This window comes from Anomaloglossus baeobatrachus, chromosome 6 (genome assembly GCF_048569485.1).
Source record: "Anomaloglossus baeobatrachus isolate aAnoBae1 chromosome 6, aAnoBae1.hap1, whole genome shotgun sequence".
NCBI lineage: Eukaryota > Metazoa > Chordata > Amphibia > Anura > Aromobatidae > Anomaloglossus > Anomaloglossus baeobatrachus.
In genome coordinates, this window is record NC_134358.1 from 454,981,183 (window position 1) to 455,008,376 (window position 27,194).

Below are 27,194 nucleotides of genomic sequence, written 5' to 3' on the forward strand. Positions count from 1 at the left end.
GGTATTCACTGCACTGCTCGTGGCTCGGCAGTTTTCAGTGTTCACAGTGACGTCAGGGTTCACCGGAGTCCATGAGCCATGGACTCGATTGAACTTTGACTGTCACTGTCACTGTGGAAATACATGCAGGTGACCAGCTCCTGTAAGGAGAGTGTGCGCCATGCCTGGTGATACCGATGCGAGACTCGCACAGTGACAGTCAAAGTTTAATCGAGTGCATGGCTCATGAACTCGAGTGAACCCTGATGTCACCGCTACCATGGCCGAAAACATACGAAGACTGCCGAGTGATGAGCAGTGCAGTGAATACCCCCAGAAGTTAATAGTGGGACCCGGAAGCAGAAGCAGCCGGGAGACAGAGTCTGCAGGACGCGTCGCCGGAGCAGTAAGTATAATGACAATATTTATCATTAACTATATTCTTTATTTTACACATCCCCCCACCCCATTCCATAACTGTAAAGTCCAAGTTTGGGGTTTGGACGCAAGTTCATATTATCTCAAACCCAAACTCGAACTTTACAAAAAGTTTGTGTGAGTCACCCGAACATCGGGGGGTTCGCCCATCACTAGTACTGGGCGTATAGCAGAAGGAATGTTTGTGTGGCGCCCCTGACCTGGTCAGGCACCACTGAGTACTGCACCCATGCTGGGTGCAGTACAAAACAGGTAATTCAGAAGGCTGGCCGGGGTGTGGTTACACAGGCATATAGTAACCAGGTCTCCCACATGGACCTTTGAAGGGACCCCTGGGGAATCCAGGAGGGGGCCTCCATCTCCACTCAAGGGGTGTGGTAGAGAGCCTGGTTCCTAAGTTGCATAGGCAGGCACAGAGGGGAGGGAGTAGTGAGCCAGTCAGTCAGTGAAGCTCAGGGAGAGCAGTAGCAAGGAGGAAACCTGGAGGCTGTCACTAGTCAGACACCGCAGGTGCAGTGGTTGCTGGCAGGGGAGAATGGTCACCTGGTAGTGCCGCCCGAAATCCACCTAAGGCCGGAGTGCAGAGTGGTGGCTAAGTACAGGGACTGCCAGGCAAGGACCAGACCCGCACGGGGTTACAGGTCCCCAGAGCAGGGGCCCATTCAGTTGGCCTGCTCAACCTACAGGTGGGGGTACTTCATACCCTCCACCACAACACCACAGAGTCCGCAGCCACATAGCAACGAGAGGGTCCATAGATCACAAGAGGTAAGCAGCTGGAGTGATCTGGTCCAGGCTACAAGCAAACGGGCTGAAAAAGGGGAGAACAGGCGGCAGCAACTTCTCTGGGTAATCCCGTAGGACTACAAGTCTGGGTCACCACAAAAACACGAGGGCTAGGAAGGTGAGTCAGCAGCCACCCCCTAAGTCAGCCTGAAGGAGCCTGGTTCCCCTCTTGGAACATCACAGCATCGCCCGGGTTACTCACCCCTGCCATCTGAAGTGAGTAAAAACCCTGAAAGACATTCTTGCTGTGCGTGTGAGTTCTTCTGCGACTTGTGGTACTACACTCCCACACTGGGCCCTGGTGCCAGCCTCACTCTCGGGAGGCCACTACATCTAACTGAATTCAACATCAGCCCCAGGCGTCCCCTAATCTGCAGTGGCGGTCGCCTTGACCGCAATACCGAGAGTGGCGTCACGAATCCTATAGAAGTCAACCTACCCGTGACCAGAAGGACCCAGGATGCGCCGTTCCTGAAGACCCTGAGATGACCTGAAGGTAATGGGGCACTGGGCGGCACAACTCTGGCGTCACGAACAGGATAAGGACTAGACCTGTTGAGACAGGTGACCATGTGCCTTGGCGGTCCGTTTAAAAAGTTAGAAGCACCGCCATATTGCCACCATGAAAAGCGTGCCAAAGAACAACAGAAGCCCGCGCTAGAACGCTTGAAGTTACCGCCCACGAAGAGGTGTGGCTACCCAGAGAATCCCTGCAGCGTCCTGACCTTGCGCGCGATGTAGGCGGAGTTGTCCAGAGACGGCGGGAAGAGACAGAGCTGCAGGAAGTGAAGATGGAAGGTCGTGCAGAGAGAGCAGAGAGGATGGCATCTGCATACAGAGATCCAGAGCCAGGCTCCGCTGCCTGGTGGGACTGGGAGCTTGCCTCGCTCTGCGACTGGCTGGAGGCCAGGATCATGCGGCAGATCAGGGAAGGACGCACCGAGCTCCAGGAGATGGCTACAGCGGTTCGGGTCTACAAGAAGTGGACCGCGCGACAAGTGCCTCACCGGGCGGCGACCACCCAGACTCCAATGATGATGCCTATGAGTGAGTTCAGGGTTGCCCCTGCCCTCATGAGAGCACCGACCCCGCCGGCGCTGTCCAAACATGAGGCCACTGCGCGCCCCGCTGCCACGCCCGCGAAGATCCCTGCTGCGACCCCGGAGGCGATGCCCACCATGGAACACTCTGCGAAACCCGTGGTCCCTGCAGAGACGCCGGGTGGACTGACACCCAGCCCGGCCCGCCAAGACCAAGCCGCAGCAGCGACGCCCAACCCGCCAAGACCAGGCCGCAGCAGCAACGCCCAGCCCGACCCGCCAAGGCCAGGCTGCAGCAACGATGCTCGGCCCGCCAAGACCAAGCCGCAGCAGCAACGCCCGGCCTGCCAAGACCAAGCCGCAGCAGCGACGCCCAGCCCGCCAAGACCAGGCCGCAGCAGCGACGCCCAGCCCGGCCTGCCAAGACCAGGCCGCAAGGCCATCTACCCCGGCCTGCAAGGCCAAAGCGGACACCGCACCCCAGCCACAGCCCAAGGAATCGGGTCCTGCGTCCCCGCTGGGAGAAGACCCTGAGTTCCTAAAATTCAAGGTAGATCTGGAGGTGCGGTTCCCTAAAGACATGGTGGATCACTATCTACTCCCCAGGCGCTCATCAATAGTGGCCCCAGTGACTCCCGCGGCTGAAGGCCCACCGCCCTGTCCCGAAGAGGGAAGCCTGTCCCCAGCGCTGCCGCCCGAGGAGTGCTCAGGAGAACTAAGGGGGAGGGGAGGCCTGGAGGCTGAGGAGCTGACCTCGGAACCATCGGAGGAGGACGCAGCACCTTGTGTGATTGAGGGAGGCCCGGAGGCTGAGATGCTGCCTTACTCCCGCTGGGATGAAGAGAGCCCGAAGTCTCCCGCTGTGGATGAAGCGTTAGCCATCACAATACTCAGAATGCATCTGGCTTGGGAACCCGCAGTCCAGAAGATCCCCACGAGCAGAGCACGGCGCCGCGCCCGAGCAAAAAAAACTACAGTACAGCAGTCTCCCGATCGGCAGAAGGAAGAAGTTGCAGCCCAGGACTTGGAGGAGAAGCAGCTTCTGAGAAGAGCCCACCACCAGGAGAGAGGACCCCTTTGCTGTGGAGTGGTCAAAGAATTCAGTCTTAAGCCGGGATATGGCGAGCCAGGAAGACGGCTCAGTGGAACAGGGTAGTGGCCCGCCGGTACCGACCCGGGGAACCGACTCGGAAACCGGAGAACACAGGGGGGCACTCGGACCCTGAAGCTGGGACCAGAAGCGACTGGAACCAGCTAATTAATCGATTGAGGCCAGGACTAGAGGTCTTGTCCCACCCAAAGTCCCTATTAGAAGACAACAGCACACCGAGGGGGATAAAAAGCCCACCGCCACGGCTCGGAGATCTCACGGGCCAGCATCTGTGGACAAGGGCTCCTTAGGCCACATCCAGCCGGGAGTGGACTCCTGAAGTTACAAGCACAGGCAGTCCACCATTATACAAAGGTGCATGAGAAAGACAGAGACCACCAGCCGGGTGGGGGAACCAGAACACAGCCAGCTGTGGGTACCGACCACCGTCACCTTGGTTTACCAGAGACTCGTGTGTTTCCTTCAATAGTGAGTACACCAGCACCCTGCGGTCGCCCATCTCCCTGCACCAACAAAGCACCCAACGGGTCCCAGGGCCACCATCCCTGCCCACGGAGGGGGTAACAACTTGCTGCACAACATCTCCCCCGGGTGCCCCATAACTGCAGCCGTGGAGTCCAAACTCACCACATACCGTGGGTGGCGTCACAAACCTAGTACGGCCCAGCCCGTACATATACGTCCTACATCCCCCAACCCTTTTCATTCGTAGTGTCCGCGGGATCCCCCGGGTCCGGAGACCCTCGAGCCACACACCGGATGGCCCAGACCCGAGCAGCGGCAGGCTGCCGGCACGGGGGCGGCACACCCCTACTAAGTGTACCCCATTTCTTGCAGTCATTCTCAAATAGGTAGTGCCATTGATCACTTTCAGCGTTTTTTGATTGGTCACTATTGAAGGCTCAAAAGACTAAATAGATTATGTAATAGACTAGCTACTAACAATGCAATGATGATGAAACAATAAAGACACTCTGCAGTTTATTTGTCACAAACTTCTGACAAATAAACTGCAGCATGTCCATTCTTTTTGCGTTTAAAACCGCATGCAATTCTTTCTATTTTGATACACAGCCAAGATAATCACAGCTGCAGCCAGTGCTGGGTAACATAATATGGGGGAACTCTAAGCCAATTTTTTTATTTATTTTTACTGTTTGCTATAAACTCGCAGACTGAATCTGTGATTGGATGCGTCAGACATGCTGTCACACATCCTGGTGGTGCTGTCTGACTGCAACCAATCACAGACACCGGTAGGCAGTAGAAGCAGTGAATATGCATGAGCTTAATGAGAGGCCTTGGAGGAAAAGTGAGCGACTTCGGGAGCAGTTACCGTCCCGCCGGAGACTTGGTAAGTCTAGCATGTGCTCTTTATTTTTATTTTTTTCTTTATTTTTACTTAATCTTTTATTTTTATTTCCTGAATGCCGGATCAGGATCAATACTTAGAATTTTCTGAGAATTCCAGCCCGGGTTTGGTACTCGGGTGCTTTTGAATCCACGGGGGTTGGACTTTACAGTCCGGTCCGCCCATCACTATTTTTCACAAAAAAAATGCATCACCTCAGAATTGCCAAAAATGCACCATCATTACAAACATTTTGGGTTTTTTTTACATTTCCAGTCTCTCTGGCACAAGGTTCAGTTTCTGATGCAGTTTTGATGTCTCAAAGGTGCAGCTTTTTTGTGACAACAATACTGCAGCGTGCGCATGTAGCCTACGTCTTCATAAAAGGTATAATAAGGAATTACAGACTCCTCTAGATCTTGAAAATTAGAGTCAGTCAGTAAATTTAGGCATCATATTTGTTTTCAGCACCATAAAATTAGTTCAATTCCATTCTTTTGGTCTCTGGACTAATCTGGCTGTAGAACGGTGTAATTAGTAGCCAGCAGATACTCTACTGTTAAAATAGATGAGTGCCCAATTGATGTCGGATTATTCTGAAGCTTTGGCATTCTACTAATGAATCCTGACGATTAGGAAAGTCCAGCAAAATAGAGATATCAGTAATTTGATTTATTGATATGGGTAAATCCACTAATGTTTTGGCTAGACTAGTTTAAGGATAGGCTGCTCCCTTTTTATGTTGTAAACTAATTATCTTGCTGAGCTATACAGAATTGTCAGAAATAAATAGATTCCCCTTCTATCTTTGCCAGATGTTCAGGCTTGAACAATTAACTAACTGGAAATATTCCAAAATTAGTTTCCCTTTAAACCAATCAGCTACTGGGAAGGCTATGAATAACATGTTTGGAGATCTTAATAAAGACTGAAAATACATATTTACCATTATGTTTGCTATGTGATTAGGTATGCATTGGCTTTATTAATAGTGTCCTGTTTAGAGTAAATGGAACCATATCAAATACGTCCTTTTTAGAAATTAGGAAAGAGTACAAATATGTTTGATAAATACACCACAAACTATTTTAAGACCAAAGAAAAGTGAACTTGAAAGCGTTTACAAAACAGTTCAAGAGTTCATGGGAAAAAAAAAGAAATTGATGAAGTCATATGGTTGCAATATGACAGCGAACAGTCTGAGAGTTTATGGAAGCATGTTTTCAGTAGGCTGCAGAAATATATCTTAGGGATGTCCACTTTGAACAAAACCTTTTATTAGAAGGATGTCCTGATCACTAGGTTAACATAATCAATATCCAGTAGCCAAAATGTCAGAAGTGCCTACCGTCAAACAGGCTAAGTCAAAAATAATACAGTCAGTAGCACTGTATAATAAATTGAAAAGGAAGACAGATCAAGGGGGACATTGAGACCATTCTTGTCATGGGTGGGGATAAAACCTATACCGGCATACCAGCCGTAAAGGACAACACACAGGAAAAGGGAAAGAATTCCTTATAGCTAGGGAATGGGGAAGTAGTGACCCCTGACTATGACTTACAGCTCATCCTCACAGTCCTAACAGACCCTATACAGGTTCTGCACCTTTCGCCGAGCTGGAATACTTGTGGCCCTATTTCACTCTAGCAAATGGGCCCTAAGTAAGGATCGAGGGTATGAACTCTTCATCAATACCACTATCACTAAAGGAGGACACAAAGGAACAATACAGGGGAAATACAACAGCTATCATCAGAGCCCTGGTAGATAGCAAAGACAAACACTTATCTGGGCTACAACAACCACAGGAATCTGGAGCAAAAGAACAGCAGACTTCTCCACAGCTCATTCAGGAACAAACTATAAACCGCACACAAATATCCCCAGAGTGAAGTTTATAAAGGGAGTCAGAAGCTGGCAACAGAGAGGAAAAACTTACAGATTCCCAAGGTCCTAGAGTCTGCAAGTGCAGAAACAGGGAATGTCATATAACAACACATGCTGCCAATCCCTGGGATTTTCTTACAATGGCTGCCACAGGATTTTCAGCCAGCCTTGACACATCCGTGACAATTGATAAGTTGTCCTAGCATTGATTTTTCTAGATCCTCGTTATCTTCACAACATAAATCTATTCATCGGTTGAAGCTAATAATGTCCAACATGTGGCAATATTTAACACCATCTTCAGTCCATTTGGCTGCCATTTTCCTTTGCTTTTCATTCGAAGTTTTAAGGTGGAGGAAGTAGCAGCAACAAATAGGCTGAGAGAAGTTAAAAGGCATCTGTCAGTAGGATCAACTCTCATAAGCTATCTATTCGGGCATGTACATTATAGGAATCTGATGATACCTTGATATCTGCGAACTGATGTCTTATTCCAGAGATCTATGAAAAAGAGCTGTTAAGATCTATGGGTCAGACATACACCTCCTAGAGAATTGGGCTCCAAAGCTTATTTTAAATAAAAGGGGGAGTTATCAGTGTGAGACGTGTAAAGTGGCATGCAAAAGTTTGAGCACTCGAAAGTGTTCCAGTTCTGTGAGATTCCTACGTTGTCTTGCATGCACTGCTCTTTTGAGGTGTAACCACAGGTTTTCAATGATGTTCAGATCAGGGAACTATGAGGGTCATTTTAAAACCTTCAGATTGCACCTTTTGAGGTAGTCTATTGGTGATTTGAAGTATGTTTAGGATCATTATACATTTGTAGAAGCCATCCTCTTTTCAACTTCAACTTTTTTCACAAATGGTGTTATGTTTGCATCAGGAATTTGTTGAAATTTCATTGAAGCCATCCTTCCCCCTACCCGTGAAATGTTCTCTATGCCATCGGCTGCAACACAGCCCCAAAACATGATTGAATCACCCCCATGCTTAATGGTTGGTGAGATATTTTCCTGAAATACTGTGCCCTTTTTTTCTCCCCGCATACCTTTAATCATTATGGTCAAATAGTTCTATTTGTACCTCATTGGTCCATAGGACTTTTTTCCAAAATGCATCAAGCATGTTTAGACTCCTTTGCATATTTCTGATGCTAAATCTTATGGGGAGGATGCAGGAGAGGTTTTCTTCTGATGACTCTTACATGAAAGACATATTTGTGCTGGTGTCTCTGAACAGTAGAAAAATGTACCACAACTCCAGAGTCTGCTAAATCTTCCTGAAGGACTTTTGCAGTAAAGTGGGGGGTTTATTTTGCCACACTAACAATCCTATGAGAAACTCTCAGAGAAATTTTGCTTGGTCTTCCAAACCTTATCTTGACCTCCACTGTTTCTGTTAACTACCATTTGTTAATTACATTTCGAACTAAGGAAAGGGCAACTTTAAAATGCTTTGCTATCTTCTTATAGCCTTCTCCTGCTTTGTGGGCTGCCACCATTTTCACTTTCAGAGTGCTAAACAGCTGCTTCGAAGAACCCATGATTGCTGTTTTTGACACCTGATTTGCTCAGCTCTGCTATAGCTATGAGATTACTTGACTATGCTATTAACCTCACTCTGCTTCACTGGTTTTCCCATGCTTGAGGTTCCATTGCTCCAGCTACCATTCCAAGCCACCTTGCTTTCAGCTGCAGTTCAACTTTCTACATTAAAGAGGTTGTCCACTACTTTAACATTGATGGCCTATCCATATTATAGGTAATCAATGTTTGATCAGCTGGGGTCCAACACTCAGCATCCCTGCTGATCAGCTGTTTGTGGTGCTACCCTGGAGCTTCCCCATCTTCTGATAGTGGCCGCCACTATGTACTGCACATCCACCTCTTATTCAAATCAACAGGAGGCGGCTGTGCCACGGCCGCTATGATGAGATGCTCCAGCTCCGAAACTGAGCCTATCCGGCTGCCGCCAGCACAGACAACAGCTGATCAGCGAGGGTGCCAACTGTTGGATCCGAGGCAATCAGACATTGATGACCTATCCTAAAGATAGGTCTTCTGTCCATGTTGAATTCCAGAATAAATGCTTCAAGGGTAAACTTCATTAGTGAGACATAATACTGCCTCATGAGGTATTTGCAATTCTCTGGATAAACACTTTTAGATTATAAGTTGGACTCAACCTTAAAAACGATGAAATTACAGTATTTTAGCACTAGATGACTAAATAAGCTGACTTCTGAATGGCAGCAGCAATTGTACACTAAGTGGTTGCATTAATTCACCACTCAGTGGGAGTAATAATAGTAATAATTCAGGACTCAATTGAGGCTTTAATTGAGCACTTAGTACTGGGATGAATTGATCACTAGAACTATTTACACTGTTGCTGCGGCTTTGTATTTATGGGAAGAATTGGACCAGTTGGAAGAGTAAAGAAATGGAGATCTATCCTGTAATATGCAGAGCAGTGCATACCCTGAAGATGCAATAAGTTTAGAAGATACCATTTCACCTTGTGGGGCTCACTAGTTAGCATATGGAATTTGCTACGTTAGGTAATTTTCCCTGGGGGGGGGGGGGGGGGAATATGTACAGTTTTCACCTACTGGAGGAGGACTACATAGTCTGATTAAATGCAGTGGTGGAACCCAGTTAAGTTAAATTACCGTATTTCCCAGCATGTTTACATACTTAAAGAGCACCTGTCAATTTCTACGAAATTTTGAGTTAAATATCTTGTAATAATCCGTAAGCTCACCTGCTGCTTTATTCTGTTTTGTGCTGCATCACTTCATTGTAAAGATATTCACATTTGTTGCTTTTTGGAGATCAGTATGTGAAATCTCTGCTTGCAATGCAACTGGATATTTCTACAGAGTCTTATCTGGGGGCTTGAGCTTTTATTCCTTTTTCCCAGACGCTGCCAATCAGTGCTCGGCCGCTGATCCTGTAGTCTAGTATAGGAATCTCAGCCACTGCCAAACTGTGATTAGCAGTGTTTGGTAGGGAGGGGTGAAAGCGCACACCCCCATAAAAAAACTCTGAAGAAACACCTGTAGTGTCCGCAAAGTGGAGATTTCACTGCGCTACAGAAGAAACTAATGTGAATATCTCTGCAATAAAGTAATGCAGAGCAAAACACAATCAAGGGATCTATGATTTTTAAAAGGTATTTAAGTAAATTTTTTTGAGAGGTCCTCTTTGAAAGATCAAGATATATGGCTAATTTATACAGACATCTGTATGGGTAAACATGTAAGGGGAAAAAACATTGTACGTGGAATCGTGGTTTGACAATCAAATCTGCTCAGTACTATTAATACATAATACTGAACTAGAAGAAACTCTTTACATATTGTGTACATTTTAGTCACACATTTGAAACCTTAGATTACCGAATATTATTAATAGAAATCTGTTCACAGCTAAATTCACACAAATTACAATAATCATATGCAAGTACGAAGGAATCTATGGCAACGCAAAAGAAAATAACTATGATTGTGTAAGGCATAGAAATTTGTTAATTATTACTACTAGGAAAAGCAGTATGAAATGTCCACATTTAACTAAAGTGTTTTATTACTGGTAAGTTGTAAAGTCACTTAACCCCTGCACCCCAGGGTGATTTTCCGTTTTTCATTTTCATTTTTTCCTTCCCTCTTTCCAAGAGTCATAACTTTTTTATTTTTCCGTCAATATTGCCATATGAGGGCTTTTTCTTGTGAGAGGACTTGTACTTTAGAATGAAACCATTATTTTTACAATATAGTGTTCTGGAAAACTGGAAAAAAATTCCAAGTGCGGTAAAATTGCCAAAAAAGTGCTATTGCACAATTGTTTTGGGGATCTTTTAGTTACCACGTTCACTATATGGAAAAACTAATCTGTTTGTAAAATGCCTCATATCGGTACGAGTTCGTAGATACCAAACATGTATACTTTTACTTTTATCTAAGGAGATTACAAAAAATTCAGAAATTTGTCTAAAAAAAAAAGAGTAGCGCTTTTGGTGACATTTTCTTATACCTGTAGCATTTTCATTTCTTGAGATCTGGGGCTCAGTGATGGCTTATTTTTTGCATCTGGAGATGATGATTTTAATTATACCATTGTTGTGCGGATGCTATGTTTTGATCACCTGTTATTGTATTTTACAGAAATGTAATTTTGTCGTTTGGATTTTTTTTCTCACCAAACCATGTACTGATTAGATTAATTGATTTTTTATTTTGATAGGGCATTTCTGAACTCAGCAATACCAAATATGTGTATTTTTTATCTGTTTTATTTTCAATGGAGTGAAAGGGGGGTTATTTGAACTTTTAGTTTTTACATTTTTTTCATAGTTTTTTAAAACTTTTTTATTTATTTTACTAGTCCCCCTAGGGGACTTTATCACTGCACAGTCCAATCGCCTGTGCATCTCTTTTGATCAGCATCACTCTGATTAGCAGAAATGCTCATCTCCTGACCCTGCGCTACCATGACAACACGTTAGTGCCCCATGATAGCCTCATGGGGGAATGGTGTGAGGCTCGTTGCAGCCCTTTAAATCACGCTATCAGTGTTTCACCGCGCGATCTACGGGGTTAACAGGCGACGGTGGATCTCTGATCCATCTGCACCTGTTAGCCACACATGTCTGCTGCTCAGATCAGCAGACATGTGCACAGAATATCGAGGGCTCACCGTTGGAGCCTGGGGTAGCCGGAGGGAGGTGACCAAGGACTTACCAGTAGGTCCTTGGTCGTAAAGGGGTTAAGGTATAGTATTGGCTTATTAATTTTATCAATGTTTTCCAATACATCAACCAAAAAAATTTAAAATATGTTTAGTTAAATAAATATCATATAGCAAGTCAAATTACATATTAATTCCTACATCTTTTTTAAGTAAAGATGTACTGTAGGAATTAATGTACAGTCATGGCCAAAGTATCTCTCCTAGAAAATTATTGCATTTACACATTATTTGTCATACATGTGTTTTATTTCCTTTTTCTGTATTGGAACAACACAAAGAACAGAGGAAAAAAATGCATACTGGAAATAATTTCACACAAAACTCAAAAAATGGGACAGATAAAATTGTTGGCAGCCTCAACTTAATATTTAGTTGCCCACCCTTTAGAGTATTATAACTGCAATCAATCCCTTCCTACAACCATCAACAAGCTTCTTACAGCTCTCAAATGATATTTTGGACCACTCTTCTTTTCTAAACTGCTCCACATCTCTCAAATTTGAAGGGTGTCTTCACCCAACAGCAATTTTAAGATCTCTCCACAGGTGTTCAGTGAGAACTAAGATCTGGACTTATTGCTGGCTTATTCAAAACTCTCCAGCTCTTTGCTTCCTTTTATTTCTGGGTGCTTCTTGAAGTATATTTTGGGTCATTGTCCTATTGGCAGGTGTTGCGGCTATATATGTGGAGCCGCCGCTACAGAATGTCACTACTGGGGCTGGTGTTAATTGCGGCCTGGATGGTAGGCCCTCCACAAGCAGGCCCGGGCCTCAGTGGATGGGTGATGTGACAGGTGTCGGAAGAAGGTAGTCCACACAGAGGTATAGTGCAACTGGTTTTTACTCACTGCTGGTTGTTGGTAACAGGTTACCCGAGGCCGGCTGGTTTCACCTCCAGGTCCCTTTCATCCCAGTGCCAGTTTAGTCTTCTGGTACCTTCTTCCCCTGCACCTTTCTTTGGTAAGTGGGTCCCCGTGGCATAGAGCAACTGGGGGTCCCCATCCGGTTGTTTGTCCACTTCTGTCCGCCTGACGGTAGCATGAACCCTGTGGGGTTGGAGTCTCTGGTCCTGTCCCCGGTTCTCCTTTTGATAATGAGTCTTCGCATTCTTAGGGTCAGCGAGATCCTTGATGGTCCCCTCGCTGTGGAGGTGTTAACAGGTTGGCTTGAAGCACTTTCCTGTTCTAGGGTCCTGTACCCAGTCGGTGCGTAGTTCCGGGAGTACTCCACCGTACTCCACCGGCAACTACTCTCCTGGGTACAAGGTCACCGTTAACCTGAGTCAAGACGTCGCTTCGCTTCTATATTCACTCCTCTACTCCTGTCAACTCACTGACTACTCTCCACAGTCTGCCCCTCCCACCTGGTTAACTAGTGGACTGGTCTGGCTCCATTTCTAGGCGGCCATCTATTTGTCCAACCCTAGCTATGTACTATTGTATGGGCGATTGTTAGGGAAAACTGGGATTACCTGGGTTTTTGGTGTTACCGCCAATGGTCTTCTGGGGCCCTAGGGGGTAGGCCCTGCATCCTTGTGGGGATGCAGAACCTTGTAGCACCCTGATCGCTTCAAGGGCACTACACATGTGTCGGAGGAGAGTCTAGAGGTCTCCATACTCACTAGAAAGGTAAACTAGTCCCAAAATCAGTGGGTTCAGCCAACCTTCATCCAATATGAATGGGAGCCTTAGATAAATTGCCAGACCTTTCTAACTTTTATATCAAATTCCACTTTAATGAGACATTGAGGACAAACATATTTACCTAAGAAAATTACATTTAACATGAAAAACACAAAATCATGAAATCACAAATATTTTCACTAAATATTTCAATATAACATTTGACTTCCTGGTGTGGAATCTGTTAGGTTTTGTTTTAGTGAACTGTAAATTTACATATGGCAAATTTGCTAAGTTCATTTTTGAGACTGCACCATACATCTTAAAAATGTACACCATACTTTTTATGTCTACCATATTAACATACAAGGACCAAATAATGAATTTTGCTTCAAAGTATAGCCTTCTCCATGTGGTTAGATAATAAAAAGCACTCGGAGAAACAGCTGATGTAATTGATACAGAGAGATAGTATTTTTTTATATATTGTCTATGTGCAATACGTAATCTGTGTTAAATACATATGTGCTTAAAATATGCTATATACTTTAGTTTGTGGCCATTAAAGCAGCCAATATAAAGCTTTGCTTGCAGATATCGGCAGTGTTGCATGATGACAAAAACTATTTTGGTTTGGCTTCTTTCTCAGCAGAATGTAAAAAAATTGAGATGGTGTTACAAAATACAATCAAAATATCTCCAAAATAGAAGAGGACAAAGAACTTAGTCCCATTATTATTCACAATGATTAATGATCATGATTCCACTAAAGAGTTAGCAATGAAAACCTTGTGCCCTTTTAAGTTCCCAATATTTAAAAATGTTTCTAATTTATTTCTTCCACCATACTTGTGCTGTTTTAAAGTACACATTTAATAAAACTCTACTTTTATATATATACTAGAAGGTGGCCCGATTCTAGCGCATCGGGTATTCTAGAATTTACGTATTGTGTAGTTAATGTATGATTTTTGTTTTTTATATATATATATATATATATATATATATATATATATATATATATATCTAAATAGATGTTTTGTGTGTAGTTGCCAGTGTTTGTGTAGGGCGCTGTAAATGTTCTGGGTGTTGTCTGGGTGGGGGGTGTGAGAGCGGTGTTGTATATGTGTTGCGTTGTGTGTGTTGCGTTGTTTGTGGAGCGCTGTGTGTCTGCAGCGTTCTGTGTGTGTGGTGCTGTGTGTGTTGCGCGGTTTGTGTGGGTGTGGAGTGCGTGTGTGTGTTTTGAGGGAGGTATGTTTTGTGCAGTGTGTGTGTTGCGCGGTATGTGCGTATATTTATGTATGCCGCGGTGTTTGTGTGTTGGGTGTTGTGTGTGTGCGGCGTTGTCTGTGTATGTGTGTGGGTGTCTGTGTAGGGCAGTGTTTGTGGTTCCCAGTGTGTGTGTGGTGTGTTGTGTGGTGCGTGTGTGGTGGTGTGTGTGTTTTGGGCGGAGGTGTGCACCACTCATCGTGCTCCATCCCCCATGCTGCGCACCCCTCATCGTGCTCCATCCCCCATGCTGTGCACCCCCATCATGCTCCATCCCCCATGCTGTGCACCCCCATCGTGCTCCATCCCCCATGCTGCGCACCCCCATCGTGCTTCATCCCCCATGCTGCGCACCCCCATCATGCTTCATCCCTCATGCTGCGCACCCCCATCGTGCTCCATCCCCCATGCTGCACACCCCCCATCATGCTCCATCCCCCATGCTGCGCACCCCTCATTGTGCTCCATCCTCCATGCTGCGCAGTACAGACAAAACGTTTGGACACATCTTCTATTTTCATGACTCTAAAAATTGTAGATTCACATTGAAGGCATCAAAACTATGAATTAACACATGTGGAATGAAATACTTAACAAAAAAGTGTGAAACAACTGAAAATATGTCTTATATTCTAGGTTCTTCAAAGTAGCCACCTTTTGCTTTGATTAATGCTTTGCACCCTCTTGGCATTCTCTGGATGAGCTTCAAGAGGTAGTCACCGGAAATGGTCTTCCAAGAGTCTTGAAAGAGTTCCCAGAGATGCTTAGCACTTGTTGGCCCTTTTGCCTTCACTCTGTGGTCCAGCTCACCCCAAACCATCTCAATTGGGTTCAGGTCTGGTGACTGTGGAGGCCAGATCATCTGGCATAGTACCCCACCACTCCCCTTCTTAGTCAAATAGCACTTACACAACCTGGAGGTGTGTTTGGAGTCATTGTCCTTTTGAAAAATAAATGATGGTCCAACTAAATGCAAACCGGATGGAATAGCATGTCACTGCAAGATGCTGTGGTAGCCATGCTGGTTCAGTATGCCTTCAATTTTGAATAAATCCCCAACAGTGTCAGCAGCAAAGCACCCCCACACCATCACACCTCCTCCTCCATGCTTCACAGTGGGAACCAGGCATGTAGAGTCCATTCGTTCACCTTTTCTGCGTCGCACAAAGACACGGTGGTTGGATTCAAAGATCTCAAATTTGGACTCATCAGACCAAAGCACAGATTTCCACTGGTCTAATGTCCAATCTTTGTGTTCTTTAGCCCAAACAAGTCTCTTCTGCTTGTTGCCTGTCCTTAGCAGTGGTTTCCTAGCAGCTATTTTACCATGAAGGCCTGCTGCACAAAGTCTCCTCTTAGCAATTGTTCAAGAGATGTCTCTGCTGCTAGAACTCTGTGTGGCATTGACCTGGTCTCTAATCTGAGCTGCTGTTAACCTGCGATTTCTGACACTGGTGACTCTGATAAACTTATCCTCCGCAGCAGAGGTGACTCTTGGTCTTCCTTTCCTAGGGCGGTCCTCATGTGAGCCAGTTTCTTTGTAACGTTTGATGGTTTTTGCCACTGCACTTGGGGACACTTTCAAAGTTTTCCCAATTTTTGGAACTGACTGACCTTCATTTCTTAAAGTAATGATGGCCACTCATTTTTCTTTACTTAGCTGCTTTTTTCTTGCCATAATACAAATTCTAACAGTTTATTCAGTAGAACTATCAGCTGTGTATCCACCAGACTTCTGCACAATACGACTGATGGTTCCAACCCCATTTATAACGCAAGAAATCTCACTTATTAAACCGACAGGGCACACCTGTGAAGTGAAAACATTTCTGGTGACTACCTCTTGAAGCTCATCAAGACAATGCCAAGAGTTTGTAAAGCAGTAATCAAAGCAAAACGTGGCTACTTTGACAAAACCTAGAATGTAAGACATATTTTCAGTTGTTTTACACTTTTTTGTTAAGTATTACATTCCACATGTGTTAGTACATAGTTTTGATGCCTGCAATGTGAATCTACAATTTTCAGTCATGAAAATAAAGAAAACTCTTTGAATGAGGTGTGCCAAACATTTGGTCTGTACTGTGTATATATATATATATATATATATATATATATATTGTGAGGTAGCGTGGTCGGCTGCGCAGCAGAAGACACGGGATCCAGGCATTAAGGTTCACAGCACACAGTTTAATGTCCAAAACAAAAGTCCACAACAATATACATGTGCCTCTCCAGCAGAGAGCTCAGGGAGTTCTGTTCACTCCCTCACACCCGGCACACCTGCCCTCGTTCCTGTTTCCATTTAACCCTTCCTTCAGCCTGTAGGGAAACAGCATTAACCCTAGAGTGGATTTACTTTCTATCATGGAGTGAGCACAACCGGGGCGAGACGTACCGGCTGTCATAGATAACCCCGGTCACAGTCTCACATACCCCCCCCTCAGTTCAAGCGTGCGGGGTTGAACTCCCGCCATCAAACACGGGCCGCGGGACAAGGCATCGGCGTTGCCCTGCAACCCACCGGCCCTATGTTCAACCGTAAACCGAAAGTTCTGCAGAGAAAGGAACCACCGGGTAACCCGGGCATTCCGTTCCTTGGCGGATCTCATCCAGACCAGTGGAGAGTGATCCGTCACCAAGCGAAACTGCCGTCCCAGCAGGTAATAGCGTAGGGACTCCAAGGCCCACTTGATCGCCAGGCACTCCTTCTCCACTACGCTATAATTCCGCTCGGGAGGGGTGAGCTTCCTACTTAAGAAGGTGACGGGGTGTTCCTCCCCCTGAACCACCTGAGACAGCACTGCCCCCAGGCCGACCTCTGAGGCGTCAGTCTGTACTATGAACTCCTTCCGGAAATCAGGGTGTACAAGAACGGGCTGTCCGCACAGGACCTCCTTCAGGGCCCGGAAGGAGTCCTCGGCCTGCGGAGTCCAGCGCACCATGACGGACTTCTTGCCTTTGAGAAGGTCCGTCAAGGGGGCTGATAGTCCCGCATAATCCTTTACAAACCTCCTGTAGTACCCCACGATACCTAGGAAGGCCCTAACCTGCTTCGTGGTCAGGGGTCTAGGCCACTTCTGGATCGCCTCAACCTTGTTAATTTGGGGCTTAATCACTCCTTGGCCTATCACGTAGCCCAAGTAGCGGGCTTCCGTGAGTCCCAATGCACATTTCTTGGGATTGGCTGTAAATCCGGCTGTTCGAAGCGCGTCCACCACCGCTTGTACCTGTTCCAAGTGGGTCTGCCAATCGGAGCTGTAAATAATGATGTCATCAAGGTACGCTGATGCATACGCCTGGTGGGGTTCCAGCACTAAGTCCATCAACCTCTGGAACGTGGCCGGAGCGCCATGTAACCCAAAAGGCAAGACAACATAGTGGAAGAGACCCTCCGGCGTAACAAAAGCGGTTTTCTCCTTGGCGGACTCCGTCAGTGGCACCTGCCAGTACCCCTTGGTCAGGTCGAGCGTGGTAAAGTATCGCGCCTGTCCCAGCCTATCAATCAGCTCATCCACCCGGGGCATGGGGTAGAGATCGAACTTGGATATTTCGTTCAATCTCCTAAAGTCATTGCAGAACCTTAAGGAGCCATCGGGTTTTGGTATTAGGACAATCGGACTAGCCCATTCACTCCGGGATTTTTCGATGACCCCCAGGCGTAACATTGTCTTTACTTCCTCCGATATGGCTTGTTGTCGAGCCTCCGGTACCCGGTATGACTTCAGGCGTACCTTCAGGTGGGGCTCGGTGACAATATCATGTCGTATCAGACTGGTCCTACCGGGCAGCTCGGAGAAGACATCGGGGTTCTGCTGAACCAACCGTCTGGCCTCTCGCCTCTGAGTCTTGGTGAGGGCTTCTCCAATCCTTACTTCCGGTTCGTCCTCTCCGGAGGTCGCTGGAGCCGGATGTGAACGACCCGAAGAGGAGGGAGATGGGGAAAAAACAGCCATCAGGCTTTCCCGTTCCTGCCAAGGTTTTAATAGGTTGACATGGTATATTTGTTCAGGTTTCCGCCTACCGGGCTGCAATACTTTATAGTTGACCACCCCGACTCTTTCCTTTATCTCGTAGGGGTCTTTCCACTGAGCCAGGAATTTACTCTCTGCCGTGGGGATTAATACCAACACCCGATCCCCGGGTTTAAAGGTCCGCACGGTGGCTTGTCTATTGTAGCGGCCGCTTTGCGCGGCCTGAGCCTCCTGTAAATGCTCCTTCACAATTGGCATGACCGCGCTTATGCGGTTCTGCATACCCAAAATGTGTTCAATCACACTTTTATGGGGGGTGGGCTCTTGCTCCCATGTTTCCTTTGCCAGGTCCAACAATCCCCGGGGATGTCGCCCGTATAACAATTCAAAAGGCGAAAACCCCGTGGATGCCTGTGGCACCTCACGGATGGCAAACATCAAATAGGGAAGCATCATATCCCAGTCTTTCCCGTCTTTTGAAATCACCCTTTTGAGCATGGTTTTCAGGGTTTTATTGAAACGCTCGACTAAACCGTCCGTTTGAGGATGATACACAGACGTACGCAACTGCTTGATCTGGAGTAGCCGGCATAGCTCTTTGGTCACTTTAGACATGAATGGGGTCCCCTGATCCGTAAGGATCTCCTTGGGCAACCCCACCCGGCAGAACACAGCAAACAACTCCCGAGCTATAAGCTTTGCTGCAGTATGTCTGAGAGGTATCGCCTCGGGATACCGGGTGGCATAGTCAACTATCACTAGGATGTGTTGGTGCCCTCGAGCGGACTTTACGAGGGGCCCCACCAGATCCATCCCTATCCGTTCAAAAGGGACTTCTATAATGGGTAACGGTACCAACGGACTGCGAAAATGGGTCAGGGGTGCGGTAAGCTGACACTCCGGGCAGGTTTCGCAGAACCGTTTTACCTCCCCAAAGACCCCGGGCCAATAGAACCTTTGCAATATTCGCTCCTGCGTTTTCTTGACCCCTAGGTGGCCACTCATCAGGTGTTTATGAGCCAAGTCGAGGACCCGCCGGCGATACGGCTGGGGCACCACCAACTGTTCTACCCCACGCCCCATATAAGAGCGAAATGGGGGTACCTTACCTGGGCACCGGGCAGCTGTGCCACCCCGTCAACTACTGTCACCCGACTCCGGGCATGTATTAACGTAGGGTCCTGGAGTTGGGCTGTCCCAAACGTATCCGGGGACGCCTCCAACTCCGGGATGGGCTCGACCATCTCAGCCTCTCCTGCCAATACCTCTAGGGGTGACCTATCGGGTTCACACTCTGTCCCTATCATGGTGACCCCTACGGCAGGCGTCCCGGATTCAGGATTGTAGGGCTCAGGTCCCGGACTGACCAATATCTGAGGGGACTTAGGGGGTCCCCTCCATAAAGTCCAAAAATAGGGCAGATCCCTTCCTAGGATCACGTCATAAGGAAGAGTGTTAAGAAGTCCCACCTCATGTTGCACCTGACCGCAAGGTGCTGTGATGGTGACAATCCCCGTGGGATAGTCTCGGCGGTCCCCATGTATGCAAACCACCCCCACGGTACGTCCTGTGGCCTTTACTTTAGCCCTCAAGGTGGATCGCACAAGGGTCACTAAACTTCTGGAATCCAACAATCCTGTAACCGGACATCCATTCACCTGTATTTGGCACAAGTGGGGCTCCATCTCTGGGGAGACCAGGTCAGCGGTACACACCACCTGAGCATACATTGAACCCCGCCGGGTAACCCCACAATCCATGGGCTCCGTGGTGAGTGGACACTGGGCTTCCATATGTCCCACCCGCTGGCACCGCCAACATCTAATGGGGACGGAAACCCCCTTGACGGGTTGTCGTTTAGGGTACAGAACCTTCCGGACCTCAGGAATGGCGGCCGCGGCCTCAGACGGGATGGTAGGGGACTCCTGCACCGTTGTCAGTGGTGGGTCCTTGGCCCTAGGCTTGGAGGGGCCGGACCGACGGGCGGTACGCAAAGTCTCAGTGTCCCGTATCAAGTCCTGCGTAGCCACATGCCGCTCTACCAGGGACACTAATTGGTCCAGGGTACTCGGGTCACCCTGTCCTACCCACCGTTGAACAGTGACGGGTAAAGTGCGCACAAAACGATCCACTACTACCCTTTCCACCATTTGCGCCGGGCTCAGAGTGTCAGGCTGCAACCACTTTTTTACAAGATGCAACAAGTCATAGGCCTGGGAGCGTACGGGTTTGGCTTCCTCATAGAACCACTGATTTACCCGCTGAGCCCGTACATAGGTATTCACCCCCAACCGAGCCAGTATTTCGGCTTTCAGGGTCACATAGTCAATGGCGTCCTCGGTACAGAGGTCCAGGTATGCTTTTTGGGGTTCCCCCGTTAGATAGGGCGACAATACCTCAGCCCACTGGGGGGTCCGCAGCTTTTCCCGCTCGGCCACCCGCTCAAACACCGCCAGGAACGCTTCCACATCATCCACCGGGGTCATCTTTTGCAACGCTTGTCTCACCGCTTTCCGGACGCTGCCGTCGTCATCCGGTCCCAGGGTTGTTGCTGCCGGTCTGGCACGGATCGACTTGGCCAGGAGAACCATCTGTTCTTGATGTCTTTGTTCCTGCAATTGCAAGGCTTGCTGCTGACGTGCATTGGTCTGAACCAGCTGTTCTTGGTGCCTTTTGTCCTGCACTTGCAAAGATTGCTGCTGACGTTCCAACGCCCGGAGCAGGTGTGCATTGGTCTGTTGCTGCTGTTCATTAGCCTGAGCCAGCTGCTTTAGTATGTCCTCCATTGCGTCACCGGGTTTTGGCTGTAGTATAGCCGCTCGAATCCAGGACATGTGCTACCGGGTCACCAGGGAAGGATGCTACACCTCACCGGGCTGGCATGCCCGCATTCTCCACCATATGTGAGGTAGCGTGGTCGGCTGCGCAGCAGAAGACACGGAATCCAGGCATTAAGGTTCACAGCACACGGTTTAATGTCCAAAACAAAAGTCCACAACAATATACATGTGCCTCTCCAGCAGAGAGCTCAGGGAGTTCTGTTCACTCCCTCACACCCGGCACACCTGCCCTCGTTCCTGTTTCCATTTAACCCTTCCTTCAGCCTGTAGGGAAACAGCATTAACCCTAGAGTGGATTTACTTTCTATCATGGAGTGAGCACAACCGGGGCGAGACGTACCGGCCGTCATAGCTAACCCCGGTCACAGTCTCACAATATATATATATATATATATTTATATATGTGTGTGTGTGTGTGTGTGTACAGTATATGTATAATGTAAATATGGCAAATCCCTAATATACCTCAACATTACTAATCATTCAGGATAGTACACCCTTGCTATTTAAGTTTTCAGAGCAAAAAGTCCCCAACTCTCCAATCAAAACTTGTTCTTTTTGAACTCCTCATGGTCTTTGAAAGCTTTTTGTTCCAAATGCTCCTGAAAAAAATAATTGTGAATACATCTCCTAGCAGTATTGTTGAAAAAGTCTCTCTTTCTACCCCATTCATTTGAATATGGTTTGTCAAATTATATATGCAGAAACAAACCCATTAAGATTTCAGTTGCAGAAATTTATTTAACCAGCCATATACAGTCATGGACAAAAGTTTTGAGAATGACACCAAAATTATATTTTCACATGATCTGTTGCCCTCTGGTTTTTAATTGTGTTTGTCTGATGTTTACATCACATACAGAAATATAATTGCAATCATATTATGAGTACCAAAAGGTTATATTGACAGTTAGAATGAGTTAATGCAGCAAGTCAATATTTGCAGTGTTGACCCTTCTTCTTCAGGACCTCTGCAATTCTCCCTGGCATGCTCTCAATCAACTTCTGGACCAAATCCTGACTGATAGCTGTCCATTCTTGCATAAGCAATGTTTGCATTTTGCCAGAATTTGTTGGTTTTTGTTTGTCCACCCGTCTCTTGATGATAGCCCACAAGTTCTCAATGGGATTAAGATCTGGGGAGTTTCCAGGCCATGGACCCAAAATCTCTATGTTTTGTTCCATGAGCCATTTAGTGATCACCTTTGCTTTATGGCAAGGTGCTCCATCATACTGTAAAAGGCATTGTTGGGCGCCAAACTGCTCTTCGGCAGTTGGGAGAAGTTGCTCTTGAAGGACATTCTGGTACCATTCTTTATTCATGGCTGTGTTTTTAGGCAAGACTGTGAGCGAGCCGATTCCCTTTGCTGAGAAGCAACCCCACACATGAATCATTTCAGGATGCTTAACAGTTGGCATGAGACAAGACTGGTGGTAGCGCTCACCTCTTCTCCTAATAAGCTGTTTTCCAGATGTCCCAAACAATCGAAAAGGGGATTCATCTGAGAAAATGACTTTACCCCAGTCCTCAGCAGTCCACTCCCTGTACCTTTTGCAGAATATCAGTCGGTCCCTGATGTTTTTTCTGGAGAGAAGTGGCTTCTTTGCTGCCCTCCTTGAAACCAGGCCTTGCTCAAAGAGTCTCCGCCTCACAGTGCGTGCAGAAGCACTCACACCAGCCTTCTACCATTGCTGAGCTAGCTCGGTACTGCTGGTAGTCCGATCCCGCAGCTGAAACCGTTTTAAGATACGGTCCTGGCATTTGCTGGTCCTTCTTGGGCGCCCAGGAGCCTTTTTTGCAACAATGGAAGCTCTCTCCTTGAAGTTCTTGATGAGGAGATAGATTGTTGACTGATGTGCAATCTTTGTAGCTGCGATACTCTTCCCTGTTAGGCCATTTTTGTGCATAGCAATGATGGCTGCACGTGTTTCTTTAGCGATAACCATGGTTAACTGAAGAGAAACAATGATACCAAGCACCAGCCTCCTTTTAAAGTGTCCAGTGGTGTCATTCTTACTTAATCTTGACTGATTGATCGCCAGGCCTGTCCTCATCAACACCCACACCTGTGTTAATGGAACAATCACTAAAACAATGTTAGCTGCTCCTTTTAAGGCAGGAATGCAATGATGTTGAAATGTGTTTTGGGTGTCAAAGTTCATTTTCTTAGCCAATATTGACTTTGCAAGTAATTGCTGTTAAGCTGAGCACTCTTTATGACATTCTGGAGTATATTCAAATTGCCATTAGAAAAACTTAAGCAGTAGACTTTGTAAAAATTAATATTTGTAGCATTCTCAAAACTTTTGGCCATGTATACAGTATACAGTATATACAGTATATACGGTATACAGTAGTGTTTGAAATTCTGTGAACCCTACAAAAGTAATAAAAGTAGTTAAAAAGAGAGCCAAATGAGGCTGAGTCAATAATATTAGACTTTTTTTGCATTGAATGATGCAGAAGCAACTGCTCGTAAACATTTCCAGTAATTGTTGATTAGTCCTGCACATCAGCTTGAAGAAATTTTAGCCTATTTCTCCATTTCCTCCATACAAAAAACTTAATCTCTATTATGTTGGCAGGTTTTCTCCCCCCAAAAAATCTTGTTTCAGGTCCTTCCACAACATTTCTAAAGGGGTAAGATCAGGACTTTTACTTGTCCATTCTAAGGCTATGTTCACACACTGCGTTTTTTACCTGCGTTTTTGGTCCGTTTTTGCTGCAGAAATTTCTTGAGAAATTCTTGTAACCTTTCTGCAGACATTCCCCAGCAAAACCTATGGGGAAAATAATTAGCTGTGCGCACACTGCGTTTTTTTCTTAAGAAAATTCTTTCAGTAGATTTTCTTAAGAAAAAGAATGAGCATGTCACTTCTTTTCTGCAGCTAACTGTGTTATTTCACTCCATTGACTGTAATGGAATCATGAAATAGCGCAGGTATAACACAGGTAGCAAGTGATGTGCGCTATTCCTGCGTTATACCTGCGTTATACCTGCGTTAGTCCCGCGTTATTTCGCGTTTTCAAGACATAGTGTACTTCCCTGCACTGCGTTTTGCAGGGAAGTGATGTCACTAGGACAGGAAGAGGAAGGAGAAGAGAAAAAAAAAAACGTGGGCTCCGCTGTATTTTTACCTTCCAGCCGGGTAAACACACAGCGGCGGCCCGGTATTCTCAGGCTGGGGAGAGCGAGGGACAGGGTTAATGCCCCCTCCCCCTCCCGCAGCTGAGAATATCAGCGGCAGCTGCCCCGGGACTGTCGCATCCATTATGCGACAGTCCCGGCGTGTTACCGGCTCCTCCAGATGCCGTGATGCTGGGGCAATCCAGGTAATATGGAGTTAATGGCAACTAATAGCTGCCGCTAAGTCCAAGATTAGTGATGGCAGCGTCTATGACACGCCGTCACTAATCTGAAAGTGAAAGTAAAGAAACACTCACACACCGAAAAATCCTTTATTTTGAATAAAAGACAAAAAGCCCCTCTTTCTCCAGTGTATTAACCCCTCCCAGACACAGCTCCGACGTAATCCACAGCGATGTCCCCCGGCGCTTCCAGCCCTGCTCCAGCCGCGTGTGACAGTTCTCCACGGGTCAGTGAGCGAGTGCTGAATGCGGCTCCTGAGGGAGGCTGCGGGGAACTACAGGACATTTCTCACGGCCGCTGATGTGAACACATTACCGGCCATGAGAAGTGCAGTGTGTGTGGGGGGAAACGTCATAAATAAAGCTGGAATATCTATCCCTCTATTATCTATCTATCTATCTATCTATCTATCTATCCCTCTACCTTTCTATCTATCTATCTATCTATCTATCTATCTATGTATCTATTATCTATCTATCCCTCTATCTATTATCTATCTATCTATGTATCTATTATCTATCTATCCCTCTATCTATCTATCTATCTATCTATCTATCTATCTATCCCTTTATTATCTATCTATCTATGTATCAATTATCTATATATCCCTCTACCTATCTATCCCTCTATCTATCTATCCCTCTATCTATCTATCCCTCTATTATCTATCTATCTATGTATCTATTATCTATCTATCCCTCTACCTATCTATCTATCTATCTATCTATGTATCTATCTATCTATCTATCCCTCTATTATCTATCTATATCTATCTATCCCTCTATCTATCTATCCCTCTATTATCTATCTATCTATCTATCTATCTATCCCTCTATCTATCTATCTATCTATCCCTCTATTATCTATCTATCTATCGATCTATCTATGTATCTATTATCTATCCCTCTATCTATCTATCTATCTATCCCTCTATTATCTATCTATCTATGTATCTATTATCTATCTATCCCTCTATCCCTCTATCTATCTATCTATGTATCTATCTATCCCTCTATTATCTATCTATCCCTCTATCCCTCTATCTATCTATCTATGTATCTATCTATCCCTCTATTATCTATCTATCCCTCTATGTATATATCTATCTATCTATCCCTCTATTATCTATCTATATCTATCTATCTATCCCTCTATTTATCTATCTGTCTATCTATCCCTCTATTATCTATCTATCTATGTATCTATTATCTATCTATCCCTCTATCTATCTATCTATGTATCTATCTATCTATCCCTCTATTATCTATCTATCTATCTATGTATCTATTATCTATCTATCCCTCTATTATCTATCTATCTATGTATCTATTATCTATCTATCCCTCTATTATCTATCTATCCCTCTATCTATCTATGTATCTATCTATCTATTTATCTATCTGTGACGCCCTGGGCAAGCCAGGGGTCACAGGTCACAACACCACACGCACCCCACATTCCCTGCAGGTACACCAAAGTTAAAACAGAAATCCTTGTTGCCTTCCTCCAGGGGCTGATGTCCACACCAGGGGGTGGGCCAGGCGGTTGGCTCCGCCCACCGAGGAGTTCACAGCCCTGAAGGCGGGAAAACCAGGCAGATTAGAGTGAGAGCTTGAAGTAGAAGGAGTAAACAGTTTAGCTCAGGGAAGAGCTTGAGTGAGGAGTGAACAGTGGAGTTGTAGTGAGAGAAGGAAAGAGTGACAGAGAAAAGTGACAGCAAGAAGCCTGAAGTTAGTCCGGGTGTGTGCCCCGGACTGAGACAGCAAGGTTGACAGACGGTGGTGACCGTCTGCAGGAGAGATTGCTCGGAGGTTGCCGAAAGGACCGTGGACTGGTGGTGACCCGGCGGTACCGGAGCAGTATACAAAGAACAGTCAGCACCAGGGGCAGGGGCCTTTCGGATCCTGGCAAGGCTAGGAGTCGCCATAATTTGCCAAATCCGTCAGTGAAGGGGACCTCTGTCTCCCAACAACCAAGTCCCGTTTGAAGGCAACAGTCCAACCGTGAAGGGGAGACACCGCCACCGCCAAGGCACCAGTTTCCCAGGGCCAGCGCCTGCGGGCAAGAGAGGGGCTCCTCCGGCTCATATCCAAGCTGGGGAGCGGGTTACCGGTGGGAATCCATCGCTACCAACAGACTACACATAGGTGCAGGGAAGAGACCGTCACCGTCAACTGCAGGGAACATCCGCACCGTAACCGTCCGAGGGACCCATCCAACCAGCCGTTTGTTTACCGAGAACTGTGTCGTGTTTACTGGCTGAGTGAGTACCTCCGTGCCGTGTGGCACAGCGCTGCCCCTGCGCCCCTGCACCTCCACAGGCCCCATAACCCGCCTGTCCACCATCCCAACCCCATCACTGGACCCCGGGACCACCAATCCCCTACCCACGGAGGGGCAATTCAACAACTGGCTGCTCCATACCACCACTCCCGGGATTCCCAGCCAGAGCAGCAGTGGTGTCCACATAATCACCACAACCGTGGGTGGCGTCACGGACAATAAACAATCCCCACAACCAAACCCCTTTCACTCACGGGCGAGGAGCGCCGCTAGAGTCCCCGGGATCCGGCCCATCGCTCAAGCCACCGAGCAGCAGCAGGCCGCAGCGACAGCCAGACCCGAGCAGTGGGAGAGTGCGGCGTCCCCTCCTCTGCCCGCGACATATCCCTCTATTATCTATCTATCTATGTATCTATTATCTATCTATCCATCTATCTATCTATCTATCTATCTATCCCTCTATTATCTATCTATCTATGTATCTATTATC